General features: G+C 43.1%; 2 long non-coding RNA genes across 3 annotated transcripts in view; both read left to right on the forward strand.

Moving 5' to 3' along the window:
• LOC109305868 overlaps positions 1 to 9,501 on the forward strand; it is a 53,906-nt gene extending 44,405 nt beyond the window's left edge. For both annotated transcript variants that reach the window (XR_002099744.1, XR_002099743.1), the window contains exon 4: positions 9,254 to 9,501. This is a non-coding gene — a long non-coding RNA (uncharacterized LOC109305868). The remainder of the gene's footprint in view (positions 1 to 9,253) is intronic.
• Positions 9,502 to 17,385: 7,884 nt separating this feature from the next.
• LOC109305869 lies at positions 17,386 to 23,098 on the forward strand. Its single transcript, XR_002099745.1, has 2 exons — positions 17,386 to 17,886; positions 22,593 to 23,098. It is a non-coding gene; the product is annotated as an uncharacterized LOC109305869 (long non-coding RNA).
• The last annotated feature ends 3,512 nt before the right edge of the window (positions 23,099 to 26,610 follow it).

Raw genomic sequence — 26,610 nt, forward strand, 5'->3', positions numbered from 1 at the left:
CACTTGGATATCCTGTAACCTATCAGCGGAATGAACAATGCTGTATTTACATCTAGGCAAACCTTTCCTTTTCTGGTATTCCATTACAAATATGCACACTATCTGAGGACAGTCGCAGAAGTCAGTGGTTTGATTTTGAGACTGTTTGCAGTATTTCAGGAAGCTGGTAAGAGGTGCTGACAGCTTTGAATGTCTCACATTCTTTTCAAAATTAAACAAATAGGAGACCGTGCAATGAGTGCCTCTGTCTGTTTCATTTAACAGAAAGAAACACTGTTCTCATGCCATCCTCTCATAAGATAATGCTATAATAAATAGTGCCATCCAGCATTGCTTTTCATAGAATCAGAGAATTGTAGAGAAGAAGGCCTGGAAGGGACCTCTAGAGGTCATCTAGTCCAGCCCCCTGCCTGAGGCAGGATCAGCCATATTCAAACCATCCCATACAAACTGCAATCTAAACTCTACATAAGACTAACCTCAACCCTGACCCAATATAGACCTAGCACTCTAATCTGCCACAGGTAAAGCAAGGGAACCACAGATGCCAATGTCCTACTTCTATAAAATGTTGTCAATATACACTCAAGAGCTGCCAGTAGAGGCCATGCCCCTTGCAACAGTCCATACCAAAAACAAAACCCCCCACAGTCCATACCAATCTGAACGTGGAGCAAAATTCCTTCCTGACCCCATATATGGTGATGGATCTGACCCTGAGTGGAGGGGCCAGGAACCTCTGGCTATGGTCCCAGCAAGAGCACTGGCACACTCCAGTCAAAGTCCCCAGGCTTGGCTGTATCCAACACCCAATGTCTCTGGGAAGGCTTAAAAACACCGTGACACATAGCAGAAAAGGGCTGGGGTAGGGGCTGGGGCGACCAGCAAGGCCTGGTAGAACATGCATATAGCTACACCTATAGCTTCCTTGATTAGTGGCTGTCCAACCTCTTCCTGAACAGCTCCAGTAATGGAGTGTCCACAGCTTCCTTAGGCAGTCTATTCTATGCCTCATTATTCTAGCAGTAATTTTTTTTTCTGGACATCCATGTCAACGTGTCACTGAGTATGGCCGCAGCCCTCAGCAGCCAGGTGCCTTGTGAGTGCGTGCCATGAGGAGACTGGAGCTGTCTGGTCCAAATGCTTGGCCTGGATTGCCCGTTTCTTGCCTGCCACACCTTGATGTTACGTATCACTTATTCGGTAGGTAGTCTGCCAGCCAACTGCTCATCCTGAGGGTCTGTCATGACAGTCCTTTTCTCAGGGCTCCTACCTCCTCTTACATCCTATCTACACATCGACCAGATGGAACCTCAATGGTTGATCCCAGTGTTTGAGTCTGAAGTTGACAAATGTTCTGACTTCATGGCCACTAGGCTTGAGGTTATCTCTAGGCTGGGTCCAATGGGCTATACTGCTTGCTCAAAACAATGCTGTCTGTCTACCGGTGCTCAGTAAAACTTTTAGAAATTAATCAGGTGAATGTCCTGGCCCCAGGAGCCCATTAAGACCAGGGATCCTGGCCCTCTAAAGAAAATCAAGGCTCTAACTGAGCTCAGGTTCTTTATGGTCTGGACCACTTGATCCAATAAAAAATAAATAAATAACTAAATAAAATAAAATAATCAACTGAGTCAATTGGTCCCATGTAATTTTTTGTCAGTCACTCAACTAAGCAAATAAAAAGTTCCCTGGATCTCTTGCTGATTCTGCAGACCCTCTACTTGAGGACAACTCCTTGGCCCTGCCTGTATTTAATTGGCCCAGGTTCATACTCATGAGACTTCCCCAGCATGCTAAGCAAACCTCACTCAGTAATCATGATTCAAGGTCCAACTGGGGAAGACTGCCTGCTCCCCTCCCTAAAGGGGTTGTTGAGGCTGGCCACATCTGCGCTCCCTGTTGGAGGTGGAAAGAAAGAAAAAAAACCCAAAAAGAGAAAAAAACCTTGTTTTTACTGGAGCCAGTCCTTTCAGCAACCAACTTCCTCCCTGGCTGTGAAGTCTGGTGAGGTTTCCCCAGAGCCTCCAGACGCTGCAGCATTTGTTGGGTGGCAAATGGGATCACTAGGGGCTCTTTCAAGCTCTCAGGTTTAGAGCCAGCTCCCTTCCCCTTCCTCTGGGGGTCTGGCCACAGGGCCGGGCTGTGTATCTTGGCCCGTGTTGCCTGGCCTTTGCCTCACAGTCCTGCCACACTTCTGGTGGTGCCGCCACACTGGAAATACCCCTGCAGCCACAGCAGGGCCCAATCCAGAGGGAGCATGAGCTGACAAAGTGGGGCTCTTGCCACCGCTGCAAGTCTGCTGCTGCCTCCAACCCCATGGCCTAAGGCAAGTGTCTCTTAGCCCTTACTGGGCTTTCCTCAGGGCACCTTCCCTCTCCCTCACAATCCAATCTAAATTTATTTGCTGCAACTTCAAGCCATTGATTGGTCCATGTCCACATTGAACTTCATCCTGTTAGCTCTAGCCCAACTTTCCAATATGTTGAGATCCTTCTGAATTGCACTTGCATCCTCCATGCTTGCAATTCTTCCCAGTTTCATGTTGTCTGCAAAGTCATGGAATCATGCAATTCCCCTCTCCCCCCCACCTGGTCCCCTAACCCCCGCAACAAAAAATAGAGAGAGGGAAGATCAACCTACCTGTCAGGACAAAAACGTGATTCTACAGGACACAGGCAAATGAAGCTGTACAATTTGTGTAAGAATCATTCAAGCTCTGATATAAGTATGTAAGTGCATTTTCTTGTAGAAGACGGCTGGGAAAAAGAAATACTGGAAGATGCTTTATTATAAGCAGAACTCCTAACCCAAGTGCCAGTCGTCAAGAAGGACGGCTTCCCCTCCCTGCAACTGACTTCAGTTAGAGAGGCTGAGGAAAGCAGCAAACTCTATGGCTAGTGGCAATAGCTGCCCCAGAAGGAAATACAATCACAAAACTCACAACAGTGCAGTATTTCTTCAAAAATTGTACACTGCTTATGCAATACGAAAAATTATGTTGTAAGATAATGGCAATATCTATAGGCCAATTGCAAGTGTGATTGCACCACACGTAGGCACACCCAAGAACCAGTAGTTTTGATGTAACTTGCTCAGATACCAATAGCACTGAGCCCATGAAAGCATAGACTTCAGTATGCGCTAGCCACCTGAGCCAGTGCCTAAGGCTCTGGACAGGTTTGTACAACCAGCATTCTGCTGCCAAAGCTTCACTGCTGGTAGTACCCAATATAGCTAGATTGAAGCTGATGTAGGTATCCCTACGTGTGTGGCAATAGCACCTCAGATTGCAGGGTAGACATGGCCTATGGTGCTTGTAACAACACCACCTGGTGACTCACACCAGAATGATGAAGCGCTACACAAGCGTTTCCCAAAGTTGGCAGGGCAAGCACGAAGGACAGAGCAAGGATGGATGATGTATAAATTCAGATGAGCAGGCCTCAAAATATCACATGACTGCAGCTCCAGGACAGGCAGCATTGATTTCATTTTCAGGAGGGCATCAGTATTCCAAACACTGGGAAATGCTGGTGGAGGTGAATGCTGGTTTGATCAACATTCATTTTTTGAGACCTTCAATCTCAATCTCCAGTTCTCCTTTTGAATGTATGTCCCACTTCACCTTTACCTTCCCTTGTTTTTTCCACTGCCCTGCAGCATCTCAGCCCCCTGTTATTGCTTCCGTAATTTTCTCCTGGACTGTCCATTTTGCAGTTTACCCATGCTTTCTGAAAGGCTATGTATCACAATCTCTTGCAGGGAAGCTGTACTGTGTTGATCACCACCACAGTTCAACAACTGTGTGGCATGTAGTTCAGGCTCTGTTTCCATTTCTGGAGGAAATCTCACTAAAATATACAGGACTCTTAGGAGGAAAAGCTATTCAATTACATTAATTGTCATGTATAATTCCACTCTCATAAATATGTTGGAAGACCACTGAGGACAAGTGGATCTGAACAGCACTTCTAACTGATAAAGCGATGCAATGCTAAAAACTCATTCAAAAGATAATATGATGGAAGCAGTTAGTTGAGGGAAAACAGAAAGATAAGTTAAATTTGAATAGTTGTTTGAAAGCATACGCTGTTGATTTGCATCACCAGCACTGACAGTGGGTGTCCCAGTGAAAGTCTTGTTATGGCCTAAAGATTACCCAGTCTAAGGCAAGTAGGACTATTATTAACTCTGAAGTGATATACAGAAGAGATCTGATCACTCACAGAGCTTACAAAAATACTTTTTTCCTTTATATCAGATTACTTTAACTTTTCTGAAAGGAAAATTGTTTTCAAGAGCCTGGAAAAGCTAGAGGATAAATTCTGATCTGAATTATATTTGTATGTTGACACTAAATACAAAGTTGAACTCAGACCAAATTTTGACCTGATTCAGCTGCTTTACCTTATGGACAAAAATCCTTACACAGCCACTTTGGTTCAACATCAAAAATAAAAATTTAACCAACACAATTTTTTTGCAGTAATACAAGAACAATACTCACACAAAGCACAAAGGAATGTGTAATAAATTTTAAATCCAGCTTTGAATTAGCTGTATATTCAAAGGACTTTTTTCTGAGTTGACACACTATTATGTAGGATACATTATTTCTAAGAAGCTTTGTGTAATAAGGGGCTAAATGCAAGATAGTTTAAATTAATATTTGTGTATGGAAAAGGATAATGAGGATAAAAATAATAAGGTTAAAAAATTGGTGCTTACAAACCTTTAAAATTGTTTCTGCTCTGCTGTTACAGATTAAACCTGTGAGACTATAGTAGGATTTTACTATATTTCAAGGGCTTTAGCTTTTAATATGAAACAGTATACAGGGAGTATATACAGCACATTCAACATAAAGGACTTGCTAAATACCCACAAGAGAAACTGGTTCAAAATCTCTCAAGACTGAGTTAAGACACAGACTGAAAATCTACAAACAAGTAGGAATCTCCATCATCCCTTGGAAACCTTGGATTAATATACACTGAGGCCTCTCACAGTATTACGGTAAACCTTGTTGTTTACAACACATCCTGCTTGACTGATTGTATCCAGGGAAGTGGATTAACATTTCCAAATACTTTGTCCCAAAGCAAATTGGGTCTTGTGTGAACACTTAGATGGATTATTCAGGGATTCTGCTTCCACGATCCAAAGCCATAGTCAGGAACACAGAGGGATCTTTTTACAGATGTTATTATCCACCACTCCTATCCCTTTTCCTTGTTGTTCTTTCACTAGTCTTGATCCCTGCCTTTTTCACAAAATCCTATAGGGAGAACTGCTCCTTAAGAAGTTCCTTCCATATTACTGTGGCAGGCTGATCTAGTTTGCTCCCTTCTACAACAGGCTGACAACCCCATACACTCATCATCCCATACCCTCACTGCCACCTCCATGGAAGATTATTCTCTCCTGGTCACATCTGCCTTACACAGAGTCAGCAAGACACCATGAACCACCACTGCAACCATGGATTTTAGGTTGGTTGGTTGTGGGGGGGGGATTTTCCTTTAGAATTGCCCGGAGGGAATTGGTCATGAAGATTTAGTACCAAAAAGGTTGGTAGGTAGCGCACAAAGGTAGTGGGTCTTTTTAACAGCCATGCCTGGATTCTACCACTTTCCCAAGACCTGTCAAAGGTGTTGGGTTTCATAGGTGTACTGGAGGGATAAATAACTCCACAAAGGCCCCTGATATACATTCATTTAAAGGCACCATGAGATCTGACCTCCCAGTCCCAACAATCACACCTTCTGCCATACCACACATGCATGATAGGAGGCATGATTTTAGAACCAGTTCCCAATCATGCCCTTTCTACTCACCAGTGCAGAGGAAGCCTGGGATTAGTGACTGGTTGAAAGCTGGGTATTCATAGTTTGGAGCTGTCCCAGGGCCTGGGCTGACAATCAGCTAATTGTTAGCTTCAGCCCCAGGACAGCCCCAGGCAAGTTCAAGACCCTGGGCTGTCCCAGACCTAGGGCAATTTGAGGGAATTTAAACCCCAGGCCTGGCAGCTTGGGCAGAGCTGTTGGGCATGGACGATCAAAGGCTCCCAGCAGGGGGAGCCAGGAGCTTCTGATCCTTTGGGCCTGGCAGCAAAGAGTCTGGGGAAGCCCTCCAGCAATAGGGTATCTAGGGGTGGGCAAGCAGGGTACCAGCCAACTTAGGAGTGGCACCTCTCCTAGAATCATCCCCTACCCCCATGGAATCTGTGCCCCAAGAGAAAAAGCAGCCCCAAGGCATTGCTCTTGCAGCAGCTGCAGCTGGGTGCAGGGTAACTGCCCTGCTACTATTGCAACAGCCAGGGTGGGAAGACCACACTGTGGTGGTGGTAATAGCAGGAGCAATAGGGGACTGTTTTTGTGTTCTTGGTGTAGGTAAGGCCCTGCCTTTCCTTACCCCTTTCAGAATCACTGCCTCTGGTGCTCAACAGCATCTCCCCAGGCTCCACCTATGCTCTTCCACTGCCCTGTATGTAGGGTTTACCCATGGTGCAAATCCTGCTTGTTACACCTCTGCCTTTTGGCTCCCTTCCCAGGAGCCTTATCCCTGACATGGGGGTGTTTGGGTGCAGAGGTTACATTTGTCAGCAGGGAAGCTCCTCGGCTTCCCCTACCAGGAACCCCCAGGGCAGCCCCATGTCCAGCCAGAAAGCCAGGGCTGCCTTGGAGCCCAGTTTTGACAATTGTCAGCCCCGGTCCTGGGGCAGCCCCAGGCATGTCACATGTTCAGTTTTAGGTGCCATTATGTGTGGAACATTTTTATGACTGGTTTGCCATTTTATGGTGTCTTAAATTAGGTGCATGTGTAGCACTCTTGCCACTTATATCATGATTAACATGTTAATGGCAGCATAAATACAGAGTGTAGACAAGCCCAAACTGAAATGCATGGAGTTTGCTGGCACCTGAGTTCTCCCAGAGGGTGGATACTCTGAACCATGGTGTTTGTGAGTTTGGATGATTGACTTATTTTCTTCTTTCTTAGTTCTGCATGTGAAAACAGTTATGCACACACCTTTCAGCTCCTGATTTAGAAGGTTTGCAAGGTTTAGATCAACATATTCAAACAATATACAAGTAAGTTTTGAATAATCAACTCTAAGCTAAATCTTCATGTTATGGCATAATTGCTTTAGTGTACATTTATATTTGAGGCATGCACTCTGCATGCCACCACGCACACACCCACAAGAAGCTGTCAAGTGGAAACCAACTGGTTCGAGGAAAGGAGGGCACCCATGGCAAGAACCTGTAGTGGGGAGGGCAGAGTAGTCAACCTTAATGCCACAAATGGGTGGAAACAGCAGTGAATGACAGAGGGGAGCAAAGAGGTTCTTTTCTGCCCTCAGTACCAGCACTGGTGTAGGAAGGACAAATGAGTGAATAGACATTTCTAGTTAGGATCCATTCAAAAAAGCTGAAATAGTTTGTCATTACATTAAGGGAGCCTCACCTGAAAAAAACCCACTGCATATTAGAAAAATAAAGGTTGTTTATAAATCAAGCTCAGTTCAAATTTATACTGCAAAAATATAAATTATTTCTCTCTATTGATGCAGAGACATATGCTGACCTTTGTTTTGTGTAATGGCAATCTGTATTTATTCTACAAGAGGAAATAGTCTTTCCTTCATGAAACCAGAATGTCAAAGGCCTCAGTTTATTGTCTTCAAGAAATGACATGTAGCCATTCTCATTTACTGGAGATGCACAGGCCAAACCAAACATTAATATGACCTAACCATGGCAGAGAATAAATTCATCTGTTTGTTATTATGGTTCAGTATAAGCTAGCTTAAAGGACATTTGTGGGAGACTGCACCTCTTGAGCTTTTTAGGGAAGATGGTGAGAATTCCTTTCTGTGCTAAAACATATAAAACCGGTGCACTAGCAAAGACTTTTTTAAAGCTTTTCTTTTATGGAAGGAGCAAGGAGCGGTCATCAGTAGCAGATAAAGCTCTAATGCAGTGATTTGCACCTAGGGTGCCACAGCACCTTGGGATGCCTTGAGATCCTTTCCAGGGTGCTGCAGGGTGCCAAACAATGTTAGTGCTGTTAAGTTTACAACCATGATTCACTAGATAACCTAGAGATTTCAAGTAGAAATCCATAGCCGTGATCTTTATGAGTTCTTTGCAACAAAAAAAATGCTCTGTTATTTTCTATAGTAAAAAAAAAGCATAACAAGAGCTAGCACTTTCCCAAGGGTAACTTGAGACTATCTGGGGGTGTCTAGAGTCTGTTTAGGGGTGCCTTGACTCTAAACGGTTGAGAATCACTATTCTAATGAAACAAAGTCTTCATTTACCTGAGGAGCAGATAAGCTTTTCTCATGATTCAGATCTGAAAACCCATTCTGAATAAACAAGCAATGTTTTCTCATCAGACTTGCATAGTGACCTCTGAACCCTTGGAAAGTGAAGGCTGTTGCCTTGGAAAGTGAAGGCAACAGCACAGTCTGTCTTGGCCCTTGGGTTAAACTACAGACTACAGAAATTTGGGCTCTACTCCTGATGCCTAGTTACTGGGCGACTTGGAGCAAGGCAGTTTGCCTCATGGTTTTCTCATCTATAAAACAGGAATAATGGTACTGACTCCTTTGGTTTGTCACTGTTTGAGCTATGGATAAAACGTGCTGCTTTAAATAGTACCATTGATATGGCATTTGGTGCACATTGAAATGATGGTGAATCAGGTCATTCTGAAGGGAAAAATAAAAACTCAGTAGTGTACCAGCTTGCTGACAATTTTCACCACTAGGACTGAACCAGCAAGAATCCTTTGGATCCTTTGACCCTAGCTGACTTCTTGCCCCTTGGGCAGGGGGCTAGACCCTATGATCTTACGAGGTCCCTTCCAGCCCTAATGTCTATGAGATCTATGAAGAATGAGTTATGTCAGCTACGCCAGCAAAATAATGAGAAAAAATTAATTCCTTCCACAAACTTAGCAGAATACAGCTGAAGAGGAATATGAGAAACTAGCTTTTAGAAAAAAAACCCTAAGAAAAACTTGCTTCAGTGAGTTTCTTTTACATTTATCCAAAAAGGAGAGAGCAAGACTAACATAATGGTGGCTGTAACCAGAGCTGGAAACAGCAATTAAGCAGTATTATAGATTTGGGAGACCAAAATAATGCTTAGTTTTACATGTTCAAAGCACTGTACAGACTTTAATGAATTAGCCCATCCTCACAGCACAGTGATCACATATTATTATTCCCATTTTACAGATATGTAAGGAAGGAAAAGAAGGAAGTGACTTCATCAAGGCTGCAAAGCAAATCAGTTGCAGGACCAGAAGTAGGATTCAAGCCCTCCGACGTCCCATTGTGTGTTCATTCCTCCAGATCGCCTGGCCTTTTGTAAGAATGATGGAATATAGGAAGTTGGCTAAATGTGGAATAATTAAACCACCAGCATTCCACACTGGTCTGTTACAGAAGGGAACGAAACAAGTGCATAGATATTCCATCAGTGAGGCCTTGCAGTAGGATTCAGTAATGGTGAATTGAACTTATTCCCTGCCTCCCCTGCCCCCCTCCCCTCCTTATCCTTTGTGATGAGGAAGTTTGATCACTCCTTGCTGACAGTAAAAGACACTTGGAATGTGACAAGATAATGCTATCTCCACTTTACCACCATAATAAAAGTCAAGCAAGCTCACATTATACACAGGAGCCTATTTCAGCAACACAAACTCACCCACTTATTTTGCAAGATGATAGCATTTAGAGTTTGAATCAAACAGAGCAGAAACTTAATAGTGTTCTTTGTATGTATTATTTATCTGCCCAAGACTAGTCAGCTGAAATCATCTAAGATTTTCATTATTTCTTCTATCCTGATAGTATTTACAATAGTGCCCTGATACAACAAATGTGATTCCCCATTTCAAAAGCACCTGCAGTTGTCATTGATAAGAAAGGCAGGCTGCTTGAATTCCTGAAGCACTTTCCTGTTTATAATAGCTTGCAGTACCTTTCAATTTAACATATCGTTAGTGACAGCTTCTAGAGACAGGCAAGAGGACAGAATTTAGGGAATGTGAATTCTTTTTTTTTTATCTCAGACTGTCCCAAGCAGTGCCATAAAGCAAAATGGAATTACAGCTGCATGTAAATATCCATTTCTGATGGATGTAGGAAGTGTCCATAAAGAGACATGACAGTGCTGCTTTATGTAGCTGAAACCATGAAGGTACCATCAGGGAGAGGTATATTCAGTTCAGTAATGTGACTTTTAGCTTCTCTGACCATGTTTGTTATATAAAATATTTTTGATCCAACTCAGATTCATGTAGAAGCAATATGACAGTAACATAAAGGAATGGATGACACAATGTCTCAGATTTATCCAGGCTAGTATGAATGATTTTGGGATTTGTACCTTCAAATCTTTCTTTTGTTTCTCCTTTGTCTCTCCTATTAAGGGAGATTCAGATTGGTAAGGAGCACAGACGAATGTTAAACCAAATGCTATTCCTGTCTCTCTAAGGAAACATCTACTGCAGTGGCAGAGTGCTCAGTCCTGTCTCCAAGGAAATGAACCAAGAACACCTGCTCCTAGTCTGTCTGCATCAACCTCAGCAATGAGAGAGCAAGAGAGAGCATATTGGAGAGGACTCATGACCTGGGTTTCCAGTGTGCTCAGAAGCAGTGGCATGGGGTGCCTATGGGTAGGGACTACTGAATTCATGGTGAAAGTGGGGTGCGCTGTGGTTCCTTTAATCTTGCAGGTTCCCCTGCATCCTCCTCCACACTGATTGGTGAAGGGCCCCTGCTTGCAGCTTGCTCCTAATCAGCAGGGAAGTGAAAACTGTGATTTTAGATATGGTGCTGTTTTTGCCTCCCACTGCTGGGCCCTGGATGGTCCTCCTGTTTGCTGCTGACTAGCGGGGAGGCAAAAACAGCACCATGTATAAAGCCACAGTTTTAGCTCCTCTGCTGATCAGGAGGGAGTGCTGGGGTCCTCTACTAATCGGCAGCGAGGGGTGGGGGCAAGGAGCAAGGTGCACATGGGGGAACGTGCAAGATTAAAGGAGCAGCTGCACACTCTGCTTCGCCGTGAATTGGGTAGGTCCCTCCCTACCTATGGGACATCCTCGCTGCCTCAGTCCCAAAGCTGATGTGCACAGAGTGGGAGTGGGTGGGCAGGGTTTATTTCCTCAGCAGCCAGACAGAGAAATCTGGTGCCATGATGTACACATGCCATAACAGACCCTGGAGCCCACTGATTTTTTCCATGTTGCTAGGTTTGATGAGAAAATGGTGTGTGTATGTCTGTATGTACAGTGCATTGTGGGCATATCTGAGCTATGCCTTGCTTTGGCTAAATTATATGATCTTAGCTCAGATGAGCTAGTCTAACCTGAGTAACACTTTCTCAAACCCTGGCAGGATTTAAAAGTTTATTGGAGCCCAGCAAACCTTTCTTTAAAAAACAAAAATCCAGTTAAGTGGGGCCAACTTAGAGAAGTGTAAATTACATCAGCTGAAAGTATAATATGGACATTAAAAAGGCTAAGAAGGAACAGGAAGAATAAAGAGCCAAAGACAGACCAACACAGAAGAAAAAAAAATTAGGCACAATAGAGGCATGACGCTTGCAAGAGAATTGCTGGGTCCCCAGGATTGCTGAGGAGTTAGGGGAGCAATTAAACAGCCAAAGGACATTTGAGAGAGACTGTATTGAAGCAAAGAAATCATTTAAAGAGCTAGCGAGAGATTTTCACCAAGCCTAGAATTTTCAGGTAATTAAAATGAGAAAATATTAGAAATTGACGTGTCAAAATGGCCATGCTGGAAAGAACAGATCACCTGAATTAACAAGTCTTTAGGGTCCAGATATGTATAAGCGCTTTCAACAGGAGTTAGATTCCAAGACCTAGGATGAGATGATACACATCCAAGAATTACAAAGCAGTTTAAGAATGAAGTGGCTGAACTGCTAACAGCAATGTAGAATCTTACATTAAAATATCTTACCCATACCAAGATATAAGAAGGAGGAAAGAAAATGTTACACCTGTCTTTAATTAAATATGTTGATGGCCTCCTGGCAGTAACACAAAGCACTTAATCCTATGTGAGTATCAGAAACGGGGAAAGATGGTAATTAAAAACAGAATTAGAAACCAGGCCTTGTATAGACGAAACGAGAGGCATGTGTGCACAACACTTTAAAGAAGGCTAAATGCTTTTGCACTTCTTGAATGGCGTCAGTGTTTTCACACCTTGGCGGCATATTGTGCACTAATTTCAGCTGCTGTAGGAAATTCGGCACCTTAAATGACTTGGGGTGCAGCAAACTAAACTCCTTCAAGTTGAATTTGCATTGAATATAGCCCCATCCAGCGTACCTGATCTGATCTGGCCATGGCTCAGCCCCCCCATACTGGCTCCAACCCGAACACTGGATTGGGCTGCAGAGTGACCCCACACACTGGCATGCTAGACTGTGTCGTCACGCCCACAGGGATCCCCACAAGAAATCTGGCAGCAAGGGGGCTGTGACAGCATTAATTGCCGCAGCTCTGTAAGCCATGCAAGGTGGTGTTTTCTGGTGCATGGGGCCAGAATTCAGATATTTAGTGGCAGGGGAGTGGTAGCAGGGTTAACTGCCATGGTTCTGGAAGCAGCAGCAAGTCATGCTGTCACTATTCCCCCAACACTAAATTTCTGAGCCTGTGGGAAACCGCTTAGGCCAGGTGACACCACTGGGGTGGATTTGGTCCATGGGCCAGAAGTTGAGCATTACTGAGCCAGATGAATATGATGCACAATGGACAAGTTACCACAGCTTTGATAAAGGAAACCAGAGCCTATTATATTAACATTCTTTGTCAGCAAAATAGTGCATAAAGGGGAGACAATTTAGTGAGATATTAAAAATCTTCTAAGTCCCATGCTAGAAACTGTTAAGAAAATGAAATAGTCAGGAGGTGAAAGGAAAAGAACCATCATAGGTTAGAAGCTGTCTTGCCCCAAACTAATGGGATTAGGAAAAAAAACATCTCTTATGGACAGGTATTTCAAAATTGTTCACTACAGTGGATATCATCGCCTTCCTTTAAAGATTCTTGTGTTGGCCACTGTTACAGACAAATTAGCATGGAGCTAAATATGCTGCTTTTCTGATCTCTGAAAACAGTGCCTCAGTCTTCAGTGAAGATCACAAAGATGATGCAGGAGCAAAGACTAGAAAGAGAAATAGATATTACCACATTTGAGATGGTAGCAAAACTCAAAGAGCTTAACATATGCAAATCAAAGGGACCAAGTGATCTCTGTCCCAGAATAGTGAAAAACTGGCACATGACAACACAAAGCTGGCAGCCAGGGTTTTTAATGAATCCTTCAAATTAGAGAGGGTATACTGTAGCTAGAGAACCGCATACACAGAGTCCACGATTGTGGTCATGGGATGACACCATGCCATTTTGTTCTCTCCATTGTTGACATTCTTTGACCAAGTAACAAAGGCCTATTATGATCTTCCCTGTTCATTCAGTAATGATATTTATCCACATTTTCCTTGGTTGGCCTCCCTTTCTCCTTTCATTCACTTTTCCTTGCAGTATGGTGTTGGCCAAATTAGGAAGGCTCATAATAAGGTCAAACCGAATCAATGTGGGGTTCTTAACAATTTCAAGGAGGCTTTCACATTTTCAAACAGCCAAGAACTTGTCTTTAACTGATTGTTCTGCCCTATGAGCTGTATTCAATATCCTTAAGAGCTGGCCACACCAATCCCTTTTGAATAGTTGTACAAAAAAACCCAGCGACTACAGGAAAGATCAGCATTTGTAGAATAGCTGGGGCCATATATAGCCACAGCAAACAGCTCTGCAGTGATGCCAAGGTACTCCAGCTGTTTAGTACACTTTTTATTTCAAAGGGCATTGCTTTTCTGATCAGCTGTTCAGGACCACTGAATTCCAGCTGATTGGAAAAGTGATGCCCTCTGAAGTAAAAGCCACAGCAAACAGCTGAATGGCTTGTTCTTGATTTGGCCATATGCTGCAAATTAAGGGGTTTGTGAACTACCCAGATACAACTGATCCAGGTTCCCAGTACTCAGGGTCCAGCTCTGATATTCAAGTAGGGCCGTTGTCATTACCATTAATCTAAGAAGTTGGTTCTTTATTTTGATGGAAATATTACTGCCCTTGAAGATCATGGACAGTTTTTCCAGTGCTGCTGTTGCTATTGCAAATCTGGTCTTTAGTTCTTTGCCTGTTCTACAGTCTTCTTTGATATTGCCTTTTAAGTATTTAAAACAATTAATTTTTTCAAGGCTCCTTCCTTCAGGCAAATATAGGCATACATGGTACTTGTATAATGGAAAAGCCAAAGAAGTGATCTGTTCAACTACAGACCCATTAAACTGACTTCAGTTAGTACACAAGAAGAAGAAAAAGTAATTTAAGTTATAAAAATGAACGGGAAATGGGATAAAATACAACATGGGTTTACCAAACATGGGTTCTGCCAGACTAACCTGATCATCATTCATTGAAAAAACAACTGAATTACTAGACATGAGAAATGCAGTAGATCTGATCTATCTCAACTTCAAGAAAAAATCTGCCACGCAGTAAACTATAAGTTAAGATGGAGAATATGAGCATTAGTACAAGAGTCTAAGGTTATAAAGGATCTAAATAAAAGGGAGACAGCAGTTGGTTGTGCTGAAAAGGACTATTGAACTAGGGAAGATTACAGGTGCTGTCTTTTAAGTATGCGTCTTGAGACCAATCTTTTTAATGATCTTTCTATAAAAATTAGGAGTGTCTTAATGAAATTTGCTGATGACACAAAGCTGGGAGACAGTCTATGCAGAAGACAACTAGGATATCATATAGAAGGAACTGGATGACCTTGAGAATTGGAAAAATAGGAAGGGATGGACTATAATAGTAAAAAAATACAAGGCCATTCACATAGAAAATAGCAAGATTTTCTGCTATACCATTAGAGATGAACTGTTGGAAACAACAGAGGGAAAGATTTGGGTATATTAGCTGACAAGATGGCTATGGAGTACTCTTGTGATGCAGTTATGAAAAGGGCAAATATGATCCTAGGCAGGGTATTTCCAGTAGAGAAACAGAAATATTAATGTCATGGGCAAGAGACTGCTAAGACCTTGTCTGGAATACAGTGTACAATTCTGACCATGCGCAAAAGATGAATTCAAACTGGAACAGGTAGAGAGAAGGGTTTCAGAGACAATTGGGAAAAGAGAGAGCCTGTTTTAGGTGAACAGACTAAAAGAGGTTGCCTTGGTTAGTCTAGCAAAATGAAAACTGAGAAGAGGTATGATTGCTGCCTGTGACTATATCACAGGAGTAAATGCGTAGGAAGGCAAGGGGAACTGTTTGCTGAAGAACTAATTTGAGTTAAGTACAAATGGGAGTAAGCTGCAACAAGTAAGTTTAGGCTAGAAATTAGAAGATCAGATGAGTGAGATTTTGGGACAACCTCCAAGTGGAATAATGGGAGCAAAAAATATCTGTTTTTAAGATGGACTGTGATAAAATTTAGGGTAGGAATATATGACATGGCAGCCTATAGTAGAGGGGACCACTCAATGGTAGAGGAGGCCCCTTCTAGTCGTATGTTCCTACCTTCTGGTGCCTTTCTCCTCCCTTCCCCATAAACACTTTCTAAATTCTCTATTTTTGAAGGGTATTACACTTTGCCTTCTGGACTGGTGACAAGGCACCATGATGTGGATATGAGTCTTTGACTCCCCAGAAAGTCCCATTTTACCTTTAGCTGCCTGGATTTCACCCAACCTTCAGATCTTTCATAGACTTTCAGTTAAAATAGGCCATGAGAGACCCCTGTGATCATCTAGTGTGACCTCCTTCATTACACAGGCCATAGAGCTGCTCTCAATTAGTTGCTGTTTGAACGAGAGTGTGTATCTTTTTGCTTTGCGAATCCAATCCTGATATTTCTAGTGATGAAAAATCCACCACAATCCCTTAGTAAATTGTTTCAGTGGTTAAACACTGGGGCTGTGCAAAACTGCACCGTTCTGTTTTGAATTGCGTTTCGAAGTTTCAATGGAACAGCATTTTGTTTCAAATGTTGTTTCAATTCGAAACCACTGTTTCATTTCATTTCATCAAAATAGTTTCGCTGTTTCACCCATAGGCTATAATGGGGAAGCTCAAAACAGCCTATAGCTTTGTAATTTCTGGCCTGATTTGGATGAAACTTGCAGAAATAGTAGCCCCTTCTGAGGGCATGAAGCCTACAAAGTTTCAAGGAGATAGGTGCAGGGGTTTCAGGGAAACGGCACCTCAAAGTCTTGAAAGCAAAAAACTCATGTCACATGTATGTGTTAAGCCACAGCAGGGTCAAAACTGCAAGCATGCTAGCCCCTGCTGAGGCCACAAAGCCTGCCAAGTTTGAAGGAGATAGGTGCAGGGGTTTTGGGGGAACTGCATCTCAAGCTGCTGACAGGCAAAAATCATAACATGAGTGCTGGTGAGACTGTGTCCGTCTTGGGGCACAGGGGTGTGAAAACTGCAGGCCTTCTAGGCCCTGTTGCAGCCACGAAGCCTGCCAGGTGTCAAGGAGATGGGTGCAGGGGGAATCTGGGTTCTGGGGCCCTGCACCTCTGGCTGCTGACAGGCAACATTCGTGACACGGGTGGGTGACACCGTGTGTGTGTTAAGGTGCACCCTCACTCAACCGACAGAAAGCAGGGCAGTTCAAATAATGCTGCCTTCTATGCAGTTTTTCCATCCCTCCCCCAGAGCACTGAGGTTGGAAGGGGACTTCAGGAAAGGGTGACAGTCACTGGCCAGCTACACAGTCAATAATGAGAGCACTCCTTTCCCCCCGCCCCCTTTCTCTCTCTTCCCCCTCCCTCTCCTTACTTCAGTTTCTGTTTCCCTGCAGGCAGCCCAGCTTGAGCTTCGAAACTCAAAACATTTTGAAAATTTCGAATCGTTTCAACTTGCCTTGTCTTGTTTTGAGGCTGTTTTGAAGCTGTCTGTTTTGCTTCGATTTTGCTGTTTCAAGCTTGAAACTTGTCAAAACTGCGTCGAAGCAAAACTGCCTGCGAAATTTCACACAGCCCTATTAAACACCCTCACCATTAAACTGCTAGTGCTTTACTAGCTTCTTTTTAACATATATCCACAGACTGCATCTGCTAGTCACTCCTTAACAAAATAAGGGGTCAATTACTAGACTAGCTGGACTAGGAAAACCTGAGGGCTATTGTAGGGAGAGCCCTCTGTAACACAAGTATGAGCCCTATCTTTCCATCTTTGACTTCAGATGTTGCATACAAAGTGACTATATGCCAACTTTTTGGCACAGCAACATCTTTAAAGCAGGACTTGAAAGCCTTGTGATCATGAGGCTCAAATTAACATTTCAAACAGAAAAGTCATTTTAGGGATGAATTACTAAGAGGACCTCCACTCTCAATCATGTATTTACCATTCTGCTGTCATTCTCTCCTCATCTTTTATTGTGCGCTTGTGTAACAGCCATACGTCTTCTGTGCCCTAAAATTGATTATTTCTCTCTCAACAGCCTCATCCATTAGTGACGCACATAGATTCAAATGTTGTTGCTTCTACTTCTCTTTTTTTTATTCCTCCTAGTTTTTATGACGCATGCACTGAGAGTTGTCATTATTCTATATTTGCATGGATTAAGCTGTCTTTACCATCTATTAACTTCCAAATGATCAAATGATCAGAGCCTTTTGCATCCTTTCTCATTGTTTACTCTGGCTTTTGTCATCCCCTTCATATCAACACTGCTCTTGCATGTTAGTTTGAGGAGCTCAGTGCCTGCACTCTGTAGACTGGTTAAGCATTCTTTTTGTAAAAGTAAATGCATCTCCTAAATATGCATTTTCATTCACATTCATCTTTCTCTTCCTTCTGCTTCAACAAGCCATGTAGGACTCCTCTCTTTTAGTCCTTTCTTTATTTTCTTCTTTGATTCTTGATTCTTTTTCCTTAGGCCACTAAGTGCTTTGACATCTTTCCATTTGAAAGGCATGTCATTATTAACCTGCTTTTGATAGTTCAAAATAAAACAAAGAATTGAAAAATATAGAATATATTAGAGGAGGAGGCATTTCTAGGGAGAAAGGGAAGGGTGATCTAACAGGGTTCTTCCCTACCCACCTACAGTCATCTTTAATTTGTATGACCGTGGTTTTGTCTGCATTACAAAGAAACTTTGTATATGAATTCACTTGTAAACAGGATGGTCCATAAATCTGGGAATGCTTCTGTGGTTTATAATTAATGTAGTTCAATTACAGACAAAAACAGTAATTGATAACTCATTAAAAAAATGACCAATCAGGAAGATCATATTAGGAGTGACACTGCAAGTGAAAGACTTTGTAGATGTGCTGAAATATGACTGGCAGATTAATGTGCAACCTGCACTACTGGATATTTTAGTCATATTTTGAATACTCTTGAGAATTTGAAAAGCTAGAACAGTCCAGGAGATACACTTTTTTATCCTGTAAAGCCAGGAAGACAGAAATGATCACCTCCTTCAATATTCCTGAAGCAGAGCTGCATGAGGCAAGACCAGTCAGAATTGGACTATCTCATTTGTCTGTGGCTAATTATAATTTCAAAACAGTGACAGGCCCCTGGGGAAGTACTGTTTTCTTGGGGGTTTTAGCACTCCATGTTACCTGGAAATATGGCCACAAATGGATTGTATCTTTCTATGTTAGGTATCTGACTTGCCCCACCACTATGGTATCAGAGTACAGTTTTCATGTCTTCATGCATGTCTACAGTTTTCATGTCTTCATGCTCCCAGGATCCCCATGAGGTGGGGAAGTGTTGCTATGTGACTTGGCGAGGCTCAAACTGCAAGACTGTAGTACAAGAGAGGGTTGAACTTCCAAATTTGACTATCATACTGACCTTTTGTCCAACTAGGCCTGGGCAGTGTTTGCAGGGTTGGTGCTGTTGCCACAGTATGGACTCCCTAGGGGAGTAAACAGGATGATCACTATATCCAGTGGTGTTTCTGCAGTTTATAAATCACGTATGTTGTGGGGGTTACAATTCTGTTGTCCCCACTAAGCTGTCCTGCTTAACAGCCAACTTACTCTACTCCTTTGGACCATGCTCTCAGACCTTCTACAGCAGTGGTAGAGACAACTGTCCTTTCTTCTGTGACGGGCTAGCTGGCAGTGACCTGGCCCAGGGGTTTTGAAAGGGCAAGAGATGATGGGAAGACTTGGGATTCCCTTTCCTCAGCAATCAGGCCCCAGAGACTCACCCTCCGTGTCCCCTGATTGGCCCCTTGGGTCACCTGGAGGGGGATGAAAGGGGCAGCGCGGCTGACTCAGGAGAGACCAGCGAGGGACCACAAGGAAGGAGTCTCAAAGAGCTGGCAAGAGCTGGGCCAGCGGAGCAGGAGCAGTTGCCCCAGAAGCACCTGAAGGAGCGGGACCTGCAGGCAGCAGCGCGGCGTGCGGCCGGCAGGAGAGGCTCCCCGCTGGGCTCCAGGACCCCCTACGAGAGGCTGCAGCCAGCAGGAGAGGCTCCCCCGCTCCAGCAAGGATCCGAGCAGCGACCTGAGAGGTTGCCAGCTCTGCTTCCAGCTCCTCCAGTGAGAGGCCGGGCAGCGCGACGTGAGGCCGGGGCTCCGGGAAGGTCAAGACCCCTAGCAGGCTGGAGCAGTCCCACTAGTAGAGGTTGTGTGGCAGTGTTCCTGTCTACCATGTGGGAGATGTGGGTTTAAGTCTCAGCTGAGGTGACTTTGGGTGAGTGAGCTAACAAGAAGCAAATCTCCTTGCAGTGGAAAGGGGCTATTGTGTTTTCCTCCCTTTCTCCCCCTACAGGTACCAAGGCCCTATATTTCCTTGTCATTTGACATTTTGTGCCTTTTTATATTTCACCAACCCATATTGTTTGTTCTGCTGTTTGTGTTTTACATTTTGTTAACCCTGTTTTTTGTCAGTGATTGTAAGTGTCTAACCTTTGTTGAATCCTGCCCCCTTGGGGCATTGTCTTGTCCACCATACCCTCTGATTTATGCCTGTTATGTTCCCAGTATTAAAAGGTATATGGTTAAGTCCCCATTGGTGGTCTGGCTCTGCTGTATATGGAGAGGAGAGTCCCTGCACCTCCCACAGCGCTTGTGCACCTGCTTTGATCCCTTCAGTTGGAGAGGGGGTACCTCTTGGAGTACCGCCCAGGTTACACTTCCATTTATGCATACTCTACTCATTCAGTTCAATGACAGATTTAAAGCAACCTCCAATTTTATATGCTTTGTTGCATATATAAACAGCAAACATCACTAAAACAAATGGCATTATCCATGATTTGCCATATTTATCTGAGGAGAAACTTTAGGGACCAGATCTTCCTGTGTGGGCAAAGGAGGTAGTGTTTATATCAGGGATAGCAGACAAACATTATGATGCTGAGATATTTTTTCTTGGGCCAATTACATTGATTTTACAGCCAGGCTACCTCCCCGGCGTGGCATAAAAAGGTCTTGGACATGTGTATTGTGTACTAACAGTTGAGGAGCTACTGAACTTCTCTAATGCCACATAACTAATATTGTTTGGAAACACTGCACATATTGTCAATGGTATTTGTTACTCTGTAAACTGATAGAAAATTCCACAGATCCTTTGCAAGAGAGCCAGGATTCATTAATCATTAAATAACATTAGATATCATGCAGTTCACTGCCTTCAAAAACATGTAGCTAATTTCCGTGCTGTACATTTGTTTAACTGCATGCATTTGCATGTAGAAAGGGGAGGATTGGAGCCTGAGCTGGGAACCAGGGCTGCCTCCTCCAAAGACACTGGACATGTAGGGAGCTACATGGCTGTCCATCACAGCTGGACTTCACTTTAGTCACTTGGACAAAAAGCAAAACTATGAGAGGCAGCCAAGTAGCCTGAAGACTTGTACTGAGCAAGTGCTTGCTGTTTTAGTTTGCTTTTCTGCCCTGTCTTAAAAGAGCCAGCTACTCTTAGTTGTGGTTGCACTGTATAGTAGGGAGATTTGCCACTGATTTCAATGAGTGTAGGGCAAGAAGCAGATATATTGCAATGGAGGTGAAAATACTAGGAAGATATCACTGATATATTTTGTCAAATCTAGAGTTATGAAGAGGAGGGTTGAGAAATAATTTATTCTTAGAAAAATCCAGTTTTTGCAGCAGTCAGAATTATTTACAAATAAATGCCAAATTCAACGAATACTTTCAGCTAACAAATCTGGGGAAAAAAGAATTTTCAGAAAAGTCAAAACATTTTATTAAGATGTTTTCAGAACTAAACTTTTTGAATATTTGCTTCTAAATATACTGTATTGGGATCAAATTCAACTAGACATAATTTCTAAGGAGTAAAGCAGTACCCCAAATGAAATATTTAATTCAGTAAAGAACAGCTCTGGGGCAGAGGATATTTGCAAGAAATAAATAAAATAATTGATTAGGTTACACAGTTCTAACTTCTCAGAACAGGCAAAAAAGTGATCTTAATTTCAGCAGCTGTGAGTATGTTGATCTTTCCTCAGCATTGCTAGTGCTATTCATAAAAATACCCATAATAAGCATGAATGATATCCAGTAGAAAGGTGCATAGAAGCATAGGTCCTCTGACATGTCAGGTTTCTATATTGCTGACTACAGGATGTAAAATGACTCCAACAACATTTCAGGCACCTCTACATCACGGATTCTACAATAAGAATAGCAACAGCGAGTAACTAAAGAACACCTACACACTGCCTTCCACTAGGGCAATACAGTATCAGGGGAATCCAAGGTTTCAGTCTGAAAATTTTCACCAAGCCCCAACAGAGTTCTCATAGATAGTACACTGGATTTCCCCCCACATTTCCTCACCATTGGGTATTAAGAGTATTAAGTAACCAATGGTTTCCATCTCACTGAAGCACCTATTTACACATCACCCTCAAGAAGCCAAAGACAGGGTAAATTTTTGTGCCTGACACTTTTATGGGACTGATCATGTTTTATCTAATGAATGAATTATCAGTAATTATTTAATGATGGCTGGGGGGATACTGGATTACACTAAGTTAGCACTACGGGCTTTCACCTCACACCTCAGTTTCTATCACACTGCAGAAATTAACCATATTGTCATCTCAGAATACATTTTAATTGCTATCAGACCTTAGAGTCTATAGTCTTCAATATGTACTGCAAAGCACAAAAGAGTGAAGGCCTTATGTTTAGCTGGGAGAGAAAGATGTAAGACATGTATGCAGGAACTTGTAAAACTAGTCAAGCACATGAGAGACAAATATTGCACATCCTCTTAAGCATCCTGCCTTCACCCACAAGTGAGAAAGCACATTGAAGGACATAGCTTCCAAAAAAAGACATAGTCCAAAGAAACCTGGCAGCATTGACAGTATTTTCCTCCAGGCATAGCACAGTCAAAGATGGTGCATGGCTACTACAGGTGAAGTCCACCTACTCAGTATTTGCAAGGAAGCATGCAAATACTGTCACAAGTCGACTTTACTTATACCGTTGTTTATTCCTTCAGGGTGCACACAGTGCAGGCCCAAGCAAAGCACAAGTGAAAGTCAATGGAGCCTGCTCTACAATGAACTGCAGAGCTCAAGAGACATAAAGCATGCACTGGAGCTATCAAAGAGGAAAGGCCTTGTTTATATTCCCCTGCCTCTGGTGGCAGACAGCTACTACCAGAACATAGGCACACCCAGGTTTGTCTCATGACTTTGCCCACCTGCAGTCAACAACCTGGATCCAGCAGCTCACTGCATCAGAGTTGTCAACACAAGAAAAAAAATCTACTAACAATCTGCAAACTTTTTGCTCGCAACCAAACTTTTTTGGTAAGATACGTTTTTTACTGACATGTATTTCACCTAATGTACATGTAACCCTTCTGCCAGACCCTGGATGGCAGTAACGAGGGACAGGTTCAAGTTTGGTTTTCAATTTTTTACATCTTGTCCCAGCTGGCATATTTTATATATGACATGCAGCATAAATGATGCCAAATTGACAAAGTCTTACTTGACTGCTGCAGTGGTTTTACACTGTCCTGACCCCACCCCAGGAGTCCCCTATTTACCCTCATACCCCCAAATCCTGGCCACCCCCTTCACTATGCTATGCCTAGCCCAGCCCAGCCCCCAGTCTTACCCCACTGGCTCTGCTCCCCATCCCAACAGAGACCCCTACCCACCACCTCTACCCCCTTCCATCCCTACAGCTCTGTAACTGCAGCTGTCCTCACCTATGAATGGAAACACAATTTAAAAAACCAAACTTTAACTGTTGCAGTCTGTCAATAATAAAGACTATAACAACAGAAGGCTTTGCAGAAAAAATTTCAACACTCCCTGTGGCATCAAGGAAACCAACATCTTACTTATTTGAGAGGATTTATTTTTAAAACATTTTTTAAAGCCAATCACATGGGGTTTTTTGAAAGGCTGGGATTATCAGAGGTCTTTGGGGAAGGAAGCCCTTTTGCTTATTATTCAGCAGTCTGGGTAAAATAGTATATCAGTGCTGCTGTTTTACTGCGAACATGCTGTCTAAAAAGAGCTCAATTCCACCAAAGCTTATCAGACACAAAAGTCAGTTTTCAGATAAGCAGAGACTAACATATGGATTAAACCTGTCAGTTAATTGAAAAGGCCAAGGTTTAAAATTACAGAGGTCTGCATTTAGTTGGGCAATACTTAAAGAAATAGTGCCAGCTCAAGGGGCCAATAAAAAGAAAAATGTAACGCAGGACTTGCAGATTCTGTATCAAGTATGAAAACTACTTAGAGTGTGAGTAATTTGCTTATGGTTCAAAAATGTTTTCAAATGTGATATGGAAAGTGAGTCAAGTCCAGGGAAAAAATAAATTGTGTCTTTTGTTTCTACAGATAGAAAAATGAACTTTAGGGTTATGCAAAGCTTTGGTCCCTGATTTGATTTGGCGGAGATTTGGCCCAATTCGGTGGCTGAATCTCTGAATCCGAATTGAATCAGAGGACCCTTTAATCTGTCCAAATCGAATTGGAGTTCTCTGAATCAATTCAGACTTAGATACAGCTTTAAATGTTTTTTCTACATACCTCTAGGCACCAGGCAGCTTGTGAATGCTGTGATGCTGGGGCAGATGGAGCATCCCACAGGAGCAGAGGAGGGTCCCCAGCTCACTTGGCAGCAGATCAGAAGTGGACCAGAACTACTTCTGGTCCATTTATGGGTCCACCGGGGAGCATGCAGGAGGGCCTCCCCCCCCCACAGCTTGGTGACTGGTGCTTCCTGGGTCTGGGGGAGCACCTGGGGTCCACCTGCAGCCGATTACTGAGCAAGGGAGGAATGGAGTGGGGGGCCCAGCATGCTCTCCAGCAGACCCAGAAGTGGATCAGAAGTACTTCTGGTCCACTCCCAGGTTCACTACTGAGCATGCGGGGGGCACCCTGCGCTCCAGTGGGACGCTCCGTCCACCCCACCATCACAGCATTCACAAGCCACACCTGATACCTCATGACGTGTAGAAAAAAACATTTAAAGCTGTGTCTATGCCTGAATCACTGATTCCCCAAATCAGCATCAAATTTTCTGATTTGTATTCGGCCAAATCAAATCAGGGACAGTGATCTCAATCAACAAATCGAATCACTGTCCCTGATTCAGGCTGAATCCGAATCAAATACGGCCCATTTCACACATCCCTAATGAACTTTATAAAGAAACCAGGATGTTTCTTACGTACAGAACACTGAGATTGGTTTAACCCACTCTAATCATTTTTAAATACAAAAAGATCAATTCCCTATTTCTGTAGAAATTAATAACTGAAATACAAAGTTCTTGCTCATAGCTGAAATACAGAATTCTTCCTTTCAATTTGCTGTTTGACCATATTAGTGATAGGCAATTGTGAAAGTTAGTTTGCTTTTCATAAACATTTGTATGCATAAAGATCAGAATCTGAAACAGATTAGATTTTGCCTGACTTCCACAGTCTTTAGAATTGCTTTTTTCTTTTGTATTGTATTAATATATCTCATTACATGAATACATGCATATTTATATATAAATCCATATAAAATATGGATGTGTGTATATAATGCCACTAAGTACCCACAGATGTAACAAATGTAATCTAAAAACTGTAAGTAGGTAGATTAAGTATCTGCTTTCTATTACAGTGGAAGTGAGGTACATGCTATAGTTAGTTTCTAAATTTATGAAAATTTCCTTCTTTCCTTTATTCTTCCCATTACATCTTCCATTACAATTACATTGGAATTAAAGTCATATATTTATCATACAAAAGGACTTGGAAAGTAAAACAGTTCTTGTTCACAAAGAACATTCTTCTGCACTCATCCTACTAAGCACACATCACAGAGAGGACTTTTGAGCCTCAGCCTATAGATCCAGATGCAAACTTACAAAATATTCAACTCGTGTTCACAGCTGAGAGCTTTATTTTGCTTTGTTTTGGGAGCTTTTTGTTTGTTTGTTTTGTTTCAGTACAAAAATTCAGGGGAGTGATACACATCAGGTTCAGATTCTAACAGATCTGAGGGGGTGTGTAGATGAAACAGGGGCCCTAAATTGAAGTGGTGGGTTTTAAAAAAACTCTTCAATTTAGGACTGATTAAACCCCCAGGTCATGTACACACCCTGCTGACTTACCTGCTTCTCCGGCGGGGAGGGAAGGGTGAGCTGCTGGCAGGAAGAGCACTCCCTGGGCTGCGGGATGGGGATGGTGCTTCCCCTGTGGCAGCTGCACTCCTGCCCCCACCCCCGGTGGCACCTGCCCGCAGGCACCTGGCTTGGGTGGTCCTAGGGAGCACTGCAGCCATGGAGGATAGCATCTGGCCCCCTTGCATCTTAGGCAGGCAGGCCAGCAGGCTCCGGAGGGGAGCAGGAGGGATAGGAGGGGTGGAGATCAGGCTCACCACTTTTCTTGACCAGAGCTGCTTTCCCGGGCTACTGCCAGGCTGCCTGCAGGGCTTCCGGCAGAGCCATGGAGCTGCACAGATCCTGGTGCTTCACTCCGTGGCTGTAGGGGCAGTGAACTAAAACTCCTCAAGGGAGATTTAGTTTGCTGCGCCCCAAGTCATTAAAGGTGCATTACACCACCATATTTCCTACAGCAGCTGGAATTAATAGACAATATGCTGTCGAGGCATGCAAACAATGACACCATTAAAGCAGTGCAAAAGCATTTAGCCCACTTTAAAGTGTCAAGCACACATGCCTCTCATTTTGTCTACACATGGCCTGAGAAATTAGTCTACACCATTTTCTTATGTTAGGCAAATAGGTAGCACTCCAGAATTTCAAGCTCTAACTGATGCAAATATAGAAAACAAATGTTATTTTTGACATTTTCCTCTCTTGCCTCATTCTGTAAGTGCCAAACTTTTTCCTTGTTTCCGCATATGCTTAGGGGCAACCAACATGGGTTCATCAGTGGCAGGTCCTGTCAGACCAACCTGGTGGCCTTTTACGACCAGATCACCAGAACATTAGATGCAGGGGTAGCAGTGGATATAATCTTCCTGGACTTCCGG

The sequence above is a fragment of the Crocodylus porosus genome, unplaced genomic scaffold (assembly GCF_001723895.1).
Source record: "Crocodylus porosus isolate Cpor-Errol unplaced genomic scaffold, CroPor_comp1, whole genome shotgun sequence".
In the NCBI taxonomy this organism is placed as follows: domain Eukaryota; kingdom Metazoa; phylum Chordata; order Crocodylia; family Crocodylidae; genus Crocodylus; species Crocodylus porosus.